General features: G+C 43.5%; 2 protein-coding genes across 3 annotated transcripts in view; one reads left to right on the top strand and one right to left on the bottom strand.

The window, feature by feature from the left end:
* Positions 1–17,693, top strand: part of LOC101738381 (heterogeneous nuclear ribonucleoprotein L) — a 413,691-nt gene that overhangs the window by 291,343 nt on the left and 104,655 nt on the right. The gene's annotated exons all lie outside the window — the stretch shown is intronic.
* Positions 13,479–17,693, bottom strand: part of LOC101737713 (uncharacterized) — a 232,945-nt gene continuing 228,730 nt past the window's right edge. The window contains exon 14 of the mRNA XM_062675608.1: positions 13,479–13,566. The gene's annotated coding sequence lies outside the window, so the exon portion shown is untranslated. The remainder of the gene's footprint in view (positions 13,567–17,693) is intronic.

Genomic DNA, 17,693 nt, shown 5'->3' with positions numbered 1-17,693 from the left:
TGCGTATTTTTGTTTTTTCAAGGAGGGAAGGGCTACTACTGGTGGTCTAAGCGGGATGCCCAGTTTCAAAAGAACATGTAGACGAGCACGGACTTTGCCAGGAAAGTGTCACGGCGCACATGACGTTAAATGGTTAACACAGCCCATATATATTATTATTAGGTTTACAATTTACTACTTGTAGTGCGCAAAAAAGTATATTATGCTCTATTAGCTTGATTTTGAAGATAGAAAGAAAAATAGCAAACAATAGCATTGTTGTTGCACTCAATATTAAACAGTTTGTTGGATTTCTTCCCTGAGGAGTAGCTCTGGTGAAATTTTCAAGCGACTTGCAAAATAACAAAATTGTAAGTTGCGCATGTGTTCATACTGTAAGCTTATTCTTGCTATTCACAAACGGATTATATTATTGAGAATTCTAATATTTAAGAAAATTCGTACAGTAAACAACAACTAAAAAGTAGTCTTTCTCACAATCACATTAATCTTTCTTTTACTGGTGGTATTATAATATATAAATAAACATTGAACTCGAAAAATTATACTTTCAACGGTTTTCGAGATACGCAGGTCAAAATGCCGAGACAATATCGAATTTAGAAAATTTTAAAAAGTCTACACAGAAGGAAATTATCTACTGAAAATCCGTCGCTTGTGACGAAGGTAAAGGTCGGCGAGTAAATTAACCCACTGAGTTTCTCGCAGGATCTTCTCAGTGGGTCGCGTTTCCGATCCGGTGGTAGATGCTGCGAAGCACTGCTCTTGCTAACATTATAGTATACTTGCTAGTATTAGCAATACCTCCGGTTTTAGCCCCGAGAGCTCACCTACACGCTAGGGTAACGCTGGTATAGCCTCTCAAGGCTATCAGCATGGGTAGGTAGGTTTTAATGGTAGGCAGCGGCTTGGCTCTGCCCCTGGCATTGCTGACGTCCATGAGCGACGGTGACCACTTACCATCAGGTGGGTCGTATGCTCGTCTGCCTACAAAGGCAATAAAAAAATTAGGAAAAAAAGATTAGCAGCGAAAATAATATTAAAAAATCGCTAAACGTTCGTATGTATCGAACTGCGTAGTCACGTTAAGAATAGGCTTTTCATCGTTCATGTCGGATCGCAAGTCACCCGGAAAACATATCGTCTCGACCCCTTCTGTAACATTAGACCAGGATATAATAACACGAAACGGATTTTTGAATGCAGTATCGTTCCTGATCTTGATCGAATTTTGAAACAAAAAAAAAAATTGAGAATATTTTTTAATGTTTGACTGACTCGGTAGCATGACGCGGTGGACAGGGGAAAGTGGAAAAAGATCTTAAGATTGAAGCTCATGGGTGATGGTGGTCACGACCCTCAGACATGAGGAACACGACTCGAGGAGGAGGACTCGGTAGTACAGTGGTTAGCGCAGCGGTCGGGGAACTTTTTTAATTATTACCCCAAAATATTTTTGTGTGTTGATATTACCCCAAGGCGAAGAACAAAAAAAATACAAAATCGATTCTTTTCAGCATCCTTCATATTATAGATCCCAAGAAAATTTTGAAAAAAAAAAAAAAATTTTTTCGTTTCATTTCATTTCGTTTCATCGAGTTTGAAATCGCAACGATTCTAAAGAAGTTTCACTGCTATACTTTTTACTCACAAAATTTACATTTTTACACCCCAAAATTTACTTATCCCCATTTGGGGTAATTTACCCCGGTTCCCCGACCGCTGGGTTAGCGAAATCTATGTGTAAAAGTCATTATTTACGAATCTAATTTTGCTTGTCTTCCATTGTCATCGCTGGAAGACTAGCTTACATTTGATGCAGAAATACCTATATTCGACACATCCGCGTCGCAATTACGTAAAATGTTGAAGATACCAAAGCGAAACTGTTGATTTGCGAATAGAACATTCCCGTAGGATTGCAAATAAATAGTTTCTGCTACTAGTATGATACTAATCATAGTTTGAAGAAAGTTTTCGCCCATCCACTGGGTGTGATCGCTCATAGATAAACCATTTACTGGTGGCAGTCCATCTTGTGAGTCCGCGCGGGTAGGTACTACCTATGCCTAATTCTGCCGTGAAGCAGTAATGCGTTTCGGTTTGAAGGGTGGGGCAACCGTTGACTGTAAAAACTGAGACCTTATCTCTATTATCTCAAGGTAGGTTGCGGCATTTATGTTGTAGGTGTCTATGGGCTCCGGTAACCGCTTAACGTCAGGTGGGCCTTGAGCTCATCCACCAAATCTAAGCAATAAAAAAAAGTGTCTTTTGAATTCAATTTTGACCAGATTCATGAATAAATACGACCTTTAGTCATTTATGTTTCAACTTGTCCCAACAGCAGGTTACATCGTAGAAGCCTTGATTAAAAAAAGTCCGTCAAATGAAAAATGTTTTTTTGACTCCTGAATGATTTATGAGCTGATGGGGATTAGTCTTCCGTTGTCCTTTTAATTGGATAGAAACTTTGAACGTCAACGAACTCGGCTGATTAAAGCTCAAATTCATGCCGGGTGTTTATTTAGAATGTTTTTTTATCAGTTTAGAAGTTGTCTATATTGTTACGCGCGCTGGGGTTCGGGATAAATAAGAAAAATCTACCGAAGTACAAGTTAACACTTAAAACACTTCACTAACACTTTAAAATTCTCAAATCTCTTTTTCCGCTTCGCTTCAGGTGATCCGTTCGCTTTTTCGCTTCGAGTAGTTCCGATTACTGACTGACTGCGTGCCATATTTGCAACGCTTTTATAGCCGATACCGCATCCCTGGAATTATCGAGAATATTCCACAAAAGTCGAGTATTGTGTGTTTCCGCTATCCGACAATAGATGGCGTTGTACTTCTCGAGCGTTCTAGACGCTACTAGATCCTTCGATATTCGTTCGGCTATTCGGCAATGGATGGCGTTACTCTTACCGGTGTAACAAAATCTTGCAACAAAAGCTGTTCGTCATTAATGAACACTTGTTCCATTATATTTCTTATTGGACCGCGTGTCTGATTCGTGGAATTAATCTGCAGAATAATGTCACCTATCCAATCGGGCTCGGTGTTTTGGTAGTCGGATCTAATTTAAATAAATTTGAATGAGAGATATCTCAATAATGATTCCGCAACGTCTCGTTATAATGAAGTTATTTAAAATAGATATTACGGTGTAATCGAATTCTTTGGAAGCGCAAAATTGTGACTCGCCAATTTGTTCGATGAAATACCTTTTTATTATTCTGAACGAATTAAGCCTGTCTAGAGATTATAATGGGATTTTCAGATGGAAATTGTTGATCGAGATCCGAAAGAGGATTACAATCATTGAGGATTGTTTGGTATTGAGGTCGTGTATTTTTTACTGATTTACTTGCCTCTGATTATAAATGAAACTTATCCATAGATACGGTTCGTATCTTATAACGTAACTGCGAGAATTTGTGTGAATAATGCTTAAATATTTTTGTTGATATTTAACTATATCTGTATTTCGACGAAGTAATGCTTACTAGAAAACCGATTAAAAAATCTATAGCCTGTTGGCCTCTTTTTCACTAAGTCTTATAAAATAAGGGCTTACTTACAATTTCGACCTGATTTTTTTTTGTTTCGATATAAAATAATATTAACGAAACCAATTTATATTGTGAAGATTTCCATGAACCTACCAACAACCAATCATATCTGTAAATTTTACGAACACCATTTAGCTGCAGTACTTAAAATCACGTTCACAAATCACTTTAACCGTAGAAAATACTAGAACTAAAGCATTAGTTCTGCCTTCAAGCGTTATAATATCCTGATCTGCTAAAACGTGATTGATGACTTCATCGGAACGGGATCCTTAGAAGCCGACGTAGTCTTTTTGTCTCCGCTAATAACAGACCGTTAGTTTGTTCGTGTATCTTGTTTTACGATGTTCATTTTAGATGACTTATTCCGAATCACCGAGAAGTTATTGGCAATGCTTATTTGTAGATCATAACATCGTCTATGTATCTTAACTGATAACTAATAGAAAGCATCGGTGTAATTGGTAGAGGTACATTCTCTAGTGGCCAGGTCTAATAATGATCATTGGATACCCTTCGTGGTCAGGGAGAATGGATGATGAAGTGTTTTAGGCAAATAAAAAAGTGATGCCAGCTTAGCCACACATAATACCACTGCGGGCGCCCACTGTGTTTCTCGCCGGATCTTTTCAATGGGTCGCGACTCCAATCCGATTGTAGATTCTGTGAAGCACTGCCCTTGCTAAGGCTATTGTTAGCAAATTCTTTCAGGTTGAACCTGTGAGCTCACCTTCTCGTCTTGGCGTAGCTGGATAGTAAGAAATAAAAACAGTGCGGTCTCAAGCTCAAAAAAAATAGAATCTCATTTCAATTTGCTTACTTTTAAAAATTATTCTATTCGAGACCATTTCTATTCTTTGAACTTTGTCCTTGTGTAGACTTGAAAGGTGAAAGGAGAGAGTCTATTCTCAGAAACGGTCCGAATTCTCATTCGTTTTGTTTCTTGAAGCGCGATAATGTGGATTTTTCTAAGAATTGTGGCGCAAGTTAGAACTTTTGAAGCATAAGATTTTCTTGTTAACTTCACGAGGAATACCTATTCGGCTGCGCACTTGGTATTGATAATGACATTGGTCACCAGTTGTTATAATTTTAAGCCTTTTAGTTGTTTTATTGTTTACTAGTGGTCCCGCAGTAGTCGAAATTCAACTATAATTAATTGAAATTATAAGTTTGAACATTATTATGGTTATATTATCAAAGACTATTTATTATACTTCTATAATCACAAATTTCGCTAACCCTACACTATAGACAAATAATATCAAAGATAAACAATATTAACCTATTTTCAATTTGAGCACAGACTTTAAGCATTAACTAAAGTTTGACAATAAACAAAGAGTATATATACATATGTGTGTGTGTGTTAGAGACATGGCAGTGGGTGTAATGTTTTCTTTATTGATTTAAAGTATCTTTTATGCATAATTTTTAAAAAAAAAAATTAGCATTGTGTACTTCTTCTCTATATTCTCTATAAGTGTGGGAAATCGGGGGGGAGGGGGGGGAAAAACGCTGGATATTTAAAAACTGGAAATATATATTTAAATCGCAACATTCCTTGATTTGCACCGTGGACTTTGTCACGGCGCAAACTATTTAAACTGCAACGCTATGCGGCGACGCGATACACAGGAGACTCGAATAGGGGCGGACCGCGGTTCCTTTACCAGACACAGAACATCTTCCGTCTCGGGATTTACGTTGGGAATTGAAATGTCTTGTTGTTGCCACATCAAGTCAACTGGGTTAGGGAACTGGGTTAGGGAAGACGAATTTCAAACTATGGTTTGGGGAGTACCTATTTGTAATTCGAACGTGGTATTGTTTTTAATTAAAATATTACAATTATAGGAATTTCAAAATGGATGGAACAGAATTTGGGAGGATGGATTTTCAGGAATGCTTGCGTTATGAATTAGAACGGCCAGTCTGCTATAAATATATTGTATGATGTGCGCCATATTTTAATTACGACGTAACCGACGTGGACGCATCTGAGTACCGAAACGAATCAGAACTAAATGCGTGGGCTATTTTTGCGGCGACACAAACCAGAGGCGATGCTTTAAGCGTGTCCAAGGTATAAGATTGATGAGGCATCAGTTGGTTCGGTTATGATTTTAAGAGTACTTGTTGGTAAATTTTATGAAAATTTTGATCCTTTTCCCGCTAATACATCATTTTTGTGGTCTTTGTCTCATCCGAGGTTAGAACGCGACTTTTAAGTAATAAACGAAGGTTACAAACGGTTCAACTATCGTAGTTGATGTTGGCAGAAATTCTGCGATTTCTCCTCAGCGGTGACCTCCTGACCGATACCAAATATTTATGGTAAAATTCATAATCGTTCCTTCATTTCAAAATATAACATTCGACTGGTTCTTCTGGCTTTTTAATGTCGATGGATGCTCCTAAATACTTTTCGAAAGCTCGCTTCAATCTATGGTTTGTACTACGCCATGAACTATGTAACGAGATTCCTGACACGACGTTCCGTCCGTACGCACGATGCCAACCGCCGGTCCGAGTAATGCGAGCGCTTCCGCCTGCCGAGCATATAGCGGCCGGCGGTTTATTGTTACGCCGATTGATCTATGGTGCACACTATTTGTGAGCTGTCCGGCTGGCGTTGTTTGATTTCTGACCTAGTTACGGTATTCTTTTCTCTTATTGTTTTATGCCAAACGTTGTAGACGAACCCGGCACTGCAATACCGGGGGTCTGCAAACGATCTAGTTCAGATCGCAAAATGTACCCGGTAAATAAACTAAATCTGGTGTTACGTGGCTATCGGGGTACCATACATCCTAACGCGAAGTCGTCGTGGCCTAAAGGATAAGATGTCCGGTGCATTCGTATCTAGCGATGCACCGGTGTTCGAATCTAGCAGGCGGGTACCAATTTTTCTATTGAAATATTTACTTAACAAATGTTCACGACTGACTTCCACGGTGAAGGAATAACATCGTGTAATAAAAATCAAACCCGCAAAATTATAATTTGCGTAATTACTGGTGGTAGGACCACTTGTGAGTTCGCACGGGTAGATACCACTACCCCGCCTATTTCGGCCGTGAAGCAGTAATGCGTTTCGGTTTGAAGGGGGGGTCAGTCGTTGTAACTATTCTGAGACTTTAGAACTCGCAAGGCGGGTGGTGCATTTACTTTGTAGATTTCTATGGGCTCCGGTAACCACTAAAACACCAGTTGGGATGTGAGCTGGTCCAGCCATATAAGCAATAAAAAAAATAAAAAAATGCAAACATCGCCTCCCTCTTTGATGATGATGATGACAATGATTCTAAGTCTCAATTGTATAGTGCGACGTCTATCCAACACGCTTCAAACCGGAACATAATATTACTTCGTCCCAAGAAGACAAGTACACGAAAACACAATTCGCAATACATTATTCAGTGAATCTCTTTTCCGTGAAACACCTGGGCAACTTGATTGCGTACCGGATTTGGTAAATTGCATAAATCCTCGTTTTGATTCATTCTGTAGTACGTCTAGGTGATATCATTGAATCGAAAGCATAGTTTGGAATATACGAGTGTACATTGGAACTGTTTGGCCGAACAAAGAAATTATTGTTAAAACGTAAAATGTTGCAAATTCGATAATCCTAAACTAGGGTTCTGAAATTCGGCATTACACACAAGACAAGTCATTAATATTCGACTCATTCTCCAAATACCAAACAAAGATGCTGATTGCGGGTCACATGACTGCGGCGGGGGTCTCTAGATAAACGAAGTGGTCGGCGCTCCGATTAGTTCAGGCTTGTAGCTCACAATCCCAGAGCTTAGTTCTGGTTGAAAACGGTGAGTCCAGATGCGTGGTGAATTAAGAACAAGTGCATATGTTGGCTCCGTTTTTTTGGGGGAGGGGTGGGGAAAATCGAAAACCGACGAACCACATATCGCTTCGCTCATCCGGTAATCGATTATTCCTCATAGACAATAAGAATCGGGTAGTCTTTCGTCTCTCCCTCGCGTCTTTCTGATCTCGGGACGTCGATAAATCAAACGTTTAATTAACGTTTCGGATTGATTTATTGCTAGTTGCGTGAAAGGAAAATGCTCGATTAATGGATTTTTTTTTCTGTCTGCTACAATCTTATTCGTTATCCAGTCCTGAAGTTGGTTGAAAGGAATCGATTTCCGGAATGTTGTTTATTTTGGATTGATTAAATCCTCAGCTGTCCGCGGCATCTTAGTTGTGCTCATGAGTAATGATAATCACGATAGTTGGGCTGCAGGATTGGACTGCTTTCGTTTGATTCTAACGAATCGTGTATATAATTTAAATTCTGTGTTCAAAGCGGCCCTCAATAAGTATGTCTGCGCCAATGCTCTAGAATCAATGGAACATCTAAAATCGTTTATGCGGCTTAGCCTTGTTTCTTTGTTTCAATGACTATTAATTAATAAGATGGACTTAGACCTCTCTCAGTGGACGACTGTTGGCTGCTAATGAAGACGATGCTGAAGCAGTACGCGCTAATTGAAGATGCTGCCTGTTTGTAATATTCTGCAGAGCAATCACGCGTCCTGTTGTGAAATAGGATGATGCGTTATAATGCAACTATGATTTCGAACCCATGTATCATTGTGGAGAGGCGGTAGTTATCTGGTAGAGTCTATGGAGCTCAAGTCCACTCTATCTATATATAAAAATGAATTGCTGTTCGTTAGTCTCGCTAAAACTCGAGAACGGCTGGACCGATTTGGCTAATTTTGGTCTTGAATTATTTGTGGAAGTCCAGAGAAGGTTTAAAAGGTAAATAAATATGAAAATGCTCGGAATGAAATAAAAATAACAATTTTGTTTTCCCTTTGATGTGTCCCCCGTCGGACGGATTCCTTTTGTTTGTTTTAAGTTTTATACAAAAGTTTAGGTATTTTATTTATCGATTGGGGCACTACAAAGTCTGCCGGGTCAGCTAGTTAAAAATAAAAGCTTTTCGTATTATCTATTCATACTCTTGAAGATCTAAGAAGAAAATGCTAAATGGTTATGCGTTACAAGCGAGCGAGTCAGTCGATTATTATGTCATCGGAGCAATAAAAATATGTCGTGAATAGCACGTGTGAATCTTCTGTTGTAATATATCGTTGTAAATATCTACATTCGTAAGGTTTAATTGAATGTGCAATAAATTGTGGTGTGTTTATGTATTTGTTTTAAGAGTTTTTTTTTTTATTGAACTTAACTTTTATCGAGTTTACATTAAACATTTTTTGGAGCATTATTTTTACGACGGTAGAGTATATATTAAAGAGCAGACTTATTTATTTTATATTATTTACTTATATGTATTTTTTTTTGTATTAAGCTATCGGCTCTTTTGTGTGTTTGATGGGTCCTCTCCGAACCAGCTCGCCTGGTAGGGAGTGCCCTAAGCGACAAAGCCGTCAGTCGTGACGTCTTGCTAATTATTCATTCCCGATCCTGCGGACAGAATGGAAAGCAGTCGACGTCGCCCAAAACACGTCATTTCGGATCCTCCCGATCCACTAACGGTGCTTTTAGGTACTTCAAGCACCGGTCACCGTTCTCGTCGAACCCGTCGCTTGCGACGAAGGGCTCGACGAGTAAACTAACTCTCAGACACAGCCCACTGAGTTTCTCGCCGGATCTTCTCAGTGGGTCGCGTTTCCGATCCGGTGGTAGATTCTGCGAAGCACGACTCTTGCTAGGGTTCGTGTTAGCAACATCGTCAGGTTTGAACCCCGTGAGCTCACCTACTAAAGTTAGGGTTACGCTGACATAGCCGCTAGGGCTATCAGCTTAGGTAGGAAAAAAAAAAAAAAAAGGTAATTATTTGTGGTGTACATACAGTTAGTTATTAATTTTTTGTTAGGTCGTGTCGCATCGCGCGCGATTCTCGACAATTATACTTCTTGCAGTCTCTCAACGTATTCTAGAGTAAAGGGTTCTGTTTATTAAAAAATTCAACACTTGCCTTTGTACCCTTCGCTTGCCTGTAATCGGGGGCCCAGGCCTTAAAGTATTCATCGGGAACCCTAATAACGTTAGGGCTCCCGTCGTGCGGTTTGCGTTTTGAACGGAGCTTTGTTAATTTATTTACGTTACACAACGTCGGGGGAAAACAACGTGTATTGTGTATTTAGAAGCAATTTGTTATACATTGTTGAATAGGAACGTTTGGGGGTCGCGATATTTATACGATACGATTATTTTGTCGGATGTCGAGGCGTAATGGCGCGGAATATCCACTAACGGTGCTTTTAGGTACCTCAAGCACCGGTCACCTAGCCCATAGACACAGCCCACTGAGTTTCTCGGCGGATCTTATCAGTGGGCCGCGTTTCCGATCTGGTGGTAGATTCTGCGAAGCACTGCTCTTGCTAGGGCTAGTATTACTAGTGCTACTAGTGTTACGTCCTCTGGTTTGAGCCCTGTGAAATCACCTACGCGTTCGGTTACGTTGGCATAGCCTCTCAAGGCTACTAGCTCAGATAGGGAAAAAAACCGACACAGGTGACGTAAAGGTATCACTGGGCGAAAAGCCCCACGCCACTGTCTAACTTGTCATCGAATGTGGTATTATATAATAGTATAGTATCGTCTTGTTTGAAAATTATCTATCAGTAGAAGCGCGTAATGTGAGCTTGTAATCGACGGTGGTATTGTCGATCGCACGCCATAAGGTCGACGTGACGATATTAACGTTAGCGACAAACGTCTAACACCTCCTCCGTGCGTCGTATTCCTCAGTTCTGAGGGTCGTGACCTTTACTGAGCACTTTTGTTAGGACTATGTTCCTCCATTCACTCCTGTCCTCCGCGCAGTGGATAGCGACATTGATGCTGGATTCCAAAGTCATCTTAATCTGATCGGACCAGCGCATGGGACTATGCCCCCCAGGGCCTCTTTCCTTCCACTTTGCCGGTGATGAGAAGTTTTTCGAGATTGTCAGGAATCTAACACCATCGTATAACACCAGAAGGATGCTAATTGCTCAATCAAATTGCGAAAAATGAATTTTTTTTTATCGAAAAAAAAAATCGTGTCGTAATGTCTAAATGTAAGACGAGAAATTCCCGCGAATCAGGTATTGAATAATACAGTGCTATGCTTTATTCGGTTTCGTTCGCGCCCGACGAGATTGTTTAGTAATAATGCATGCTTCTTTCCGTGCGAAGCCGGGCGGCGCCCCTCGTTGATTGCATTGTTAAACAAATTATTTATTAGATTCGGACCTTTCATTAAGTCTAGAGTGTATATTGTTTGTGTAATATTCATATATTACATACGCATACATATTAGACTTATAAATATAGTGTATAATCACGATATCTTGAAAGCTGGAATTCTAACACTACAAACAAAAAAATTGCAAGTGAAGACGACTCAAATAAAAATGGTATACATCCCACACTGTCGTAGAGTGTAAATGTCTTTTTTTTTTAAATCGTTCATTAAAAGGTGCAGCTGCTACGTAAATCTATGAAGACCTGGTAGGCAGCGGCTTGGCTCTGCCCCTGGCATTGCTGAAGTCCATGGGCGATGGTAACCACTCACCATCAGGTGGGCCGTATGCCCGTCTGCCTACAAAGGCCATAACAAAAAAAAAAACCTGTCTGAATCTAGGAAGACCTATGAAATTTAATCAAATAAGAATAAGAAATATGTGGCGGGGGTAGCCATCATACAACGCAAGATATTTGACAGTGGTCTGAATCTCGCTTACGATATTATCAAGATAAGCTTGCATATATTATACAAGTTCCGAAAAACTTCGGCAACCCATAGACACAGCCCACTGAGTTTCTCGCCGGATCTTCTCAGTGGGTCGCGTTTCCGATCCGGTGGTAGAGTCTGCGAAGCACTGCTCTTGCTAGGGTCAGTGTTAGCAGCTCTCCGGTTGAGCCCCGCGAGCTCACCTACAAACGTTAGGGCGAAGCTGAAATAGCCTCACAAGGCTATCAGCATAGGTAGGAAAAAAAAAAACTTCGGTCTCGAATATCACCCGCTCGGTGGAAGATCTTCCCTTTGTCGTATACCTCCACGAGTAGTTAATAAAAAAAAGGTCTGATGATTGGAGTGGACGAGGAAACTGCGGTAATTCAACCGGTAATTAGCCACGCACTGTGCTCTCTGTTTAGTAAAAACGCTATTTTTATAATTAATTCCCTGCGACTTTAAAGTTAAATTTTAACGAGAGCTTCATAAAAGGAAAGTTGTCTGGACGAAAACGGACGCGCGGTCTAGTGAAATTACTTAACGTCGGTACTAATCAAGTTTACGATGCGGTCTCTCTCAAGTTAATGTCTTTGTAAATTCATTACTTACTTTAGACACGAATAAATATACAAAGTGCCTTTGCGAGAGTTCGGGCTGACTGACGGTCCCGCAGATGCTGTTTATACACTAGTAAGGAAGACTTGGTTAATTAAAAAAATAATTATAGTAACTTGTAGGGATTTTGATGTAGATATATGGGGGACGTGCTATAACCACACGCTATAACCACCATTTACACTGGTGGTAGGACCTCTTGTGAATCCGCGCGGGTGGGTACCACCACCTTGCCTGTTTCTGCCGTAAAGCACTAATGCGTTTCGGTTTGAAGGGTGGGGCAGCCGTTGTAACTATACTGAGACCTTAGAACTTATATCTCAAGGTGGGTGGCGCGTTTACGTTGTAGATGTATAAAGTAATATAAATACAAGCAATATAATACAAATATAAAGCAATAAAAAGAGTTTTATGATAATGATATTTACAAGGATCCTAATATCATAAAAACTACAAAAATTGGACGCCAACTATGGGCAGGACATGTATTTGCATTGTACCAGAATGCCAAGACAACTACTAGGTATATGGCAAACCAGAGGACCGCAAAAGTCGTGGCAGGCCCAAACTCCGATAAGATGACGCAGAGCACGACCTCAAAGTTATCGGTGTTAGGAACTGGAAGGAGAAAACCCTGAACAGAGCAGTCTGAAGAGACATACTGGATAAGGCTAAGGCCCACCCTGGGCTGTAAGGCCTAAGATGATGATGATGATGATTCTGATGTAGAACTTAGAGATGATTGCAGACAGCATATATAATACTAGCGACCCGCCCTCGCTTCGCTTCGGAAACTGTAATTTATTATTGATTTCTCCACTATTTAATGGATGTTATTATACATATAAACCTTCCTCTTCAATCACTTTATCTATTAAAAAACCGCAAAATCCGTTACGTAGTTTTAAAGATTTAAGCATACATAGCGATATAGGGACAGAGAAAGCGACTTTGTTTTATACTATGTAGTGATTGATGGGTATCAATTTACAAAAAAACAATTGATTTTTGAGAGAAAAAATGGACATGATGCCTTGTAGGTGCCGCATTCATTAGTATCTAGTATCAGAAGTTGGGTTGGAAATATGATTTAAAAAAAATCAGGTCTGTTGTGTCATTTTATGGAGCATAATCATGAGTAGTCGCATCACTGTTATCGTGTACACAGCGGTATAAGAGAAAACTTAAGGGTAAGTTCGAAATTTCATTTACAAAGTGGGTCCTATAGATTGGTATTGGGCAACGCAGGACCGGTCTTTGTGGCGAGGCTTGGGGGAGTCCTATGTCTAGCAGTGGACGTCTGTGACCTGATAAGAAGAAATTGTTTTAACTTAACCGTATTTATTGAATAGCTAAATAGTATTCAAGTCTTGGAACTCTGAAATTTAGTTACTATTAAATTTTCAAAACTTTATACAAGAAGCATGTTTAAAAACGGAAAACAATTTACTTTTAGTGGACTTCTAACATACTGATACCATTAAAAAAATGTATTAACTAGATTTCCGTTACTCTATAAATTTCGAAGTCATTTTTTTGGGAATCCTCTCTGCGCCGGCATCGTTAGTAAGTTTTTTTTTTTTTTTTTTTTTTTTTTTTTTTTTTTTTTTTTTTTTTTTTTTTTTTTTTTTTTTTTTTTTTTTTTTTTTTTTTTTTTTCCTACCTAAGCTGATAGCCCTAGCGGCTATTTCAGCGTAGCCTTAACTTTAGTAGGTGAGCTCACGGGGCTCAAACCTGACGATGTTGCTAACACGAACCCTAGCAAGAGTCGTGCTTCGCAGAATCTACCACCGGATCGGAAACGCGACCCACTGAGAAGATCCGGCGAGAAACTCAGTGGGCTGTGTCTGAGAGTTAATTTACTCGTCGAGCCCTTCGTCGCAAGCGACGGGTTCGACGAGAACGGTGACCGGTGCTTGAAGTACCTAAAAGCACCGTTAGTGGATCAGGAGGATCCGAGATGACGTGTTTAGGGCGACGTCGACTGCTTTCCATTCTGTCCGCAGGATCGGGAATGTAGTTACCGGCGGCCACGATGAGAGGGTTCTCGTGTCGTGCCGCTTTATCGAAGTGGCGCATGGACGCCGACTGCAGATACTTACTGATGGACTCTAAGTCCAGGTCGTCATGGAGGTCGACGTTCCTGACGAACCACGGGGCTCCGACGGCTATCCTGCAAAAACGGGATTGAATAATTTGAAAGGATTTTAAGTGTATGCGGGCCGCGTGAGCGAACACTACACTTGCATAGGTCATGACGGGGCGTATGCAAGTTTTGTAGAGTGTCACCTTATTTCTAAGGGACATTTTACTTCGCCTACATATCATCGGGTAGAGACGTCCTAGGATGAAGGCGGCACGATCGCGTACCGTCTTGATGTGGGGGCGGAATGTCATCCTACTGTCGAGGGTGACGCCTAAATATTTGACCTTCGGGGCCCACGGTATGGGCTGGTCGTACATCGTGATTGGGCGAACGGCGGGGGCGGGGTTATTGACGCGCCTAGTCGGGAGAGGGATGCTCAGCGTGGTGTTCGGAGGGCGACCCCTTTTGAAGAGCACCGCTGTGCTTTTCGTGGGGTTAATGTCGATGCGCCACTTCCGGAACCACTGTCCCATGGTGGTAGCTGCGGTCTGAAGTCGTCGATGAAGCAACGCCTTCTTCCTACACGAGTAGTAGATGGCGGTGTCATCGGCGAAGAGCGCCAGATGGGTCTCCGGAGACCGGGGTATATCGTTGATATACAAACTGAATAGTAACGGGGAGAGGGCGGAGCCTTGCGGGACTCCGGCTGTGACGTGACGGGGCCGGGAACGCGTTCCCTCGACTCGATATCGGAACGAACGGTTCGACAAGTAGTCTCGTATTATGAGCACGAGCCTGTCTGGCACTCCCATGTTATACAGTTTGTATATCAAACCGTTGTGCCAGACTTTATCGAACGCCTTCGCTATATCGAAGAAGAGGGCTCCTGTCGGAATGGGTTTCCGCCTGTTCAGCCCTAGTAAGATGTGCTCCGTGAGGCGGTGCACTTGATGGACGCACGAGTGTCTGGCGCGGAATCCAAACTGCTCGTCTATAAGAATTTTATTCGCGGATACGAAGTCCCAGAGGCGTTTACGAAGGAGCCGTTCGTAAAGTTTGCCTATCGCCGGGAGGAGACTGATGGGGCGGTAACTCGCGGTTTCGTTCTTCGGTTTGCCCGGCTTGTGTATGCCGATAACGTCCGCTTCTTTCCACGCCGCGGGAAAGATGCAGTTCGTCATAGCAGCATTTAATATGGTGGCCAACATCGTTATCAGTTGGGCTGGTAACAGTTTAAGCACGCGGTTGCGGATGCCGTCGGAGCCGGGAGCTTTCCGTGGTTGTAGGCTATCGATCGCCTCCTTGACCTCGGAAGTGGTAATGGGGGGTAACGCGTCCGAGGGCGGCAGGGAAGCTCTGCGCTCGACCTCCCTGTCGACGAACTCGGTGTGTTCGGGGTCCGCGTGTTGAGTGCTGGTGGTGCACTGCTCTTGCAGTGCATCGGCCAGCAACTCTGCCTTGTCATCGTCATCGTAAGCCGGTGATTGGCCTGAAGGGCGTATGAGAGGCGGCATAGTGGCTATAGTTTCGGACTTGAGGGTCCTAGCTAGTTGCCAGTATGCTTGGTGAGTGGGCGCGAGTTCTTCTAAATAACTATCCCAGTTTTCGTTTCGGGCGTCGCTTAAGCGGGATTTGACCTCCCGCTGTAAGCGACGCATCCGAGTCCGGTTTGAATCCGTGGGATATCGATCGTAGGCCCGGATTGCCGCGTTTCTGATTCTAACGAGGTCCCTAAGATCGGGGGAAAGTCTGATGCGGTGGAAGCAGTCCTCCACATCGACTTGTTTCGAAGATCTTATGATCGCCGTCGAGACGTGATCAGTGAAGATGTTTATGGATTCGACGGTATCCTCGGGGGATGGAGTTGAATCCGGGCCGCAAGGGAGGATTGGTGGAGCGGTGTCAGCTAAGCACGTGCCCAGCTTCTTCCAATCCACCATGGTCCTCGTATCTGGTTCGCGGTTGAGTGGGCGACCGAGCTGCATGACGACAGGTCGGTGGTCTGAGTCGAGTTCTGACATTGCCTCGATGGAGCGTAAGCGCAGAGTTACGTTCCTCAGCAGTGCCAGATCTATTGTGCTCGGACGACGCGCGGCGTTGTACGGATAGTACGTGGGGGTCGGGGGGTTGAATATTTCGAATGTGAGGTCGTCTATGAACGCGTCGAGACGCCTACCGTTCACATTCGTGCGATGGCAGTTCCACCTAGTGTGGTGGCAATTTAAATCGCCTGCCAGGATGACCGCGTCCCCCATACCGAACAGTGTCTCGAGGTCACTGCTCAGGAGGGGTTTGTCAGGGGGGAGATAAACGGATGCGATGACGATCGGCTGGTGTCCCGTCAGCGCGATGCGGCACACTGACGCCTCGATATGTAAGAGCGAGGGAGTATCGAGAGGGACGCAGTGCAGGGCCCTCCTATAGTAAATGACAGTCCCGCCCTTGCGGGCGGAGAGTCTGTCATTCCTAACCATGACGTAATTCGCGACTTTGGGGTCGCGACGCGAGGGCTTTAGGAAGGTCTCCTGCACCAGAAGGATGTCGATGAGATTATCGCGGAGAAACTCATATACTTGATCGCGCTGACGCGCGAGTCCGTTAGCATTATAAAATGCTAACTTTATGGAACGCGGTTTTTCCCTACCGTTGCACGCCATTGATTACCGGTAATCAAACCAGCGTGCGCTGGACGGACTCGATGACGTCGATGTACTCGAACGTCGCGTTTAGGCGGTCTTCGGCCGTGACCGCTCTGCGCATGGCGTAGGCGAACGCACGCATGCGGTCGATATTTATCGCGGCGATATAATCGCGCACGATTGAGAATTCGTTAACGACAGGCCGCGCGGGGCCGGGGCGAGGCGCGGGACCGGGCGCGGGGGCGGGGCGCGGCGCGAGCAGGGGCTGGGGTGCCGGTGGCTTTCCTGCCAACGTGAGCGGCAGCGGTTTTGCCCACGCGGAGACGGTGGGCACCGGTGCCGGCACGAAGGCAGGTTTCGGCGCGCGGGGCGCCGAAGTCTTAGGGCCGACGGTTTTTGGAGGCGCGTTGGCCAGACGCTTCCGCGGGGCCTTGGGGCATCCGCGGTAGTTGGCTGTGTGGCCCTGCTTCTGGCAGAGCACACAGCTCGGTGGTTCAGTCGCTGTCTCTTTGACCCGCGAACAGTCGGCTGTCGCGTGGTCGCCGAGGCACTTTACGCACCGCGGGCGCGCGTGGCAGTTGCGCGCGGAGTGGCCGTATAACTGACAGCGGTGGCACTGCCCGGGAGTGCCTTTTTTATATGGGGCCTCGACGGTGACCCCGGATAAGCCGCAAACGGTGCGGAGGCTTGAGGCAATTCGTTTGCCTTCGGCGGTTGGTTCCAGCGCGACGAGAACCATGTTGTATGCGAATTTATCGCGCCCGCTGTGCATACGGTGCACACTTATAATCGGGTACGTTTGCCTAATTAAATCTTCTTTGATTAGCTCGACGTCGAGCTCTTTAGGTACTCCGCGTATTACTACGCGGAGCTCGCGGTCCTCCTGGAGTGCATAGGTGTGGTAGCCTATGCTCTCCTTTCGGAGGTAAGAAGTGAGGGCCCTATGGTCGCCCGGCGTTGCGACTTTAATTTGTATCCCGTGCGCGAGATTACGCGCTTGGGAGTAATTAATTTTGTTGGCCGTAAGGGCCTGGGATACCCGGTTCCACGACGACTTTTCC

This window comes from Bombyx mori, chromosome 24 (genome assembly GCF_030269925.1).
Source record: "Bombyx mori chromosome 24, ASM3026992v2".
In the NCBI taxonomy this organism is placed as follows: Eukaryota; Metazoa; Arthropoda; class Insecta; order Lepidoptera; family Bombycidae; genus Bombyx; species Bombyx mori.
Note: the sequence above shows the minus strand (reverse complement) of the source record. Positions and strands in the feature narration are given on the sequence as shown.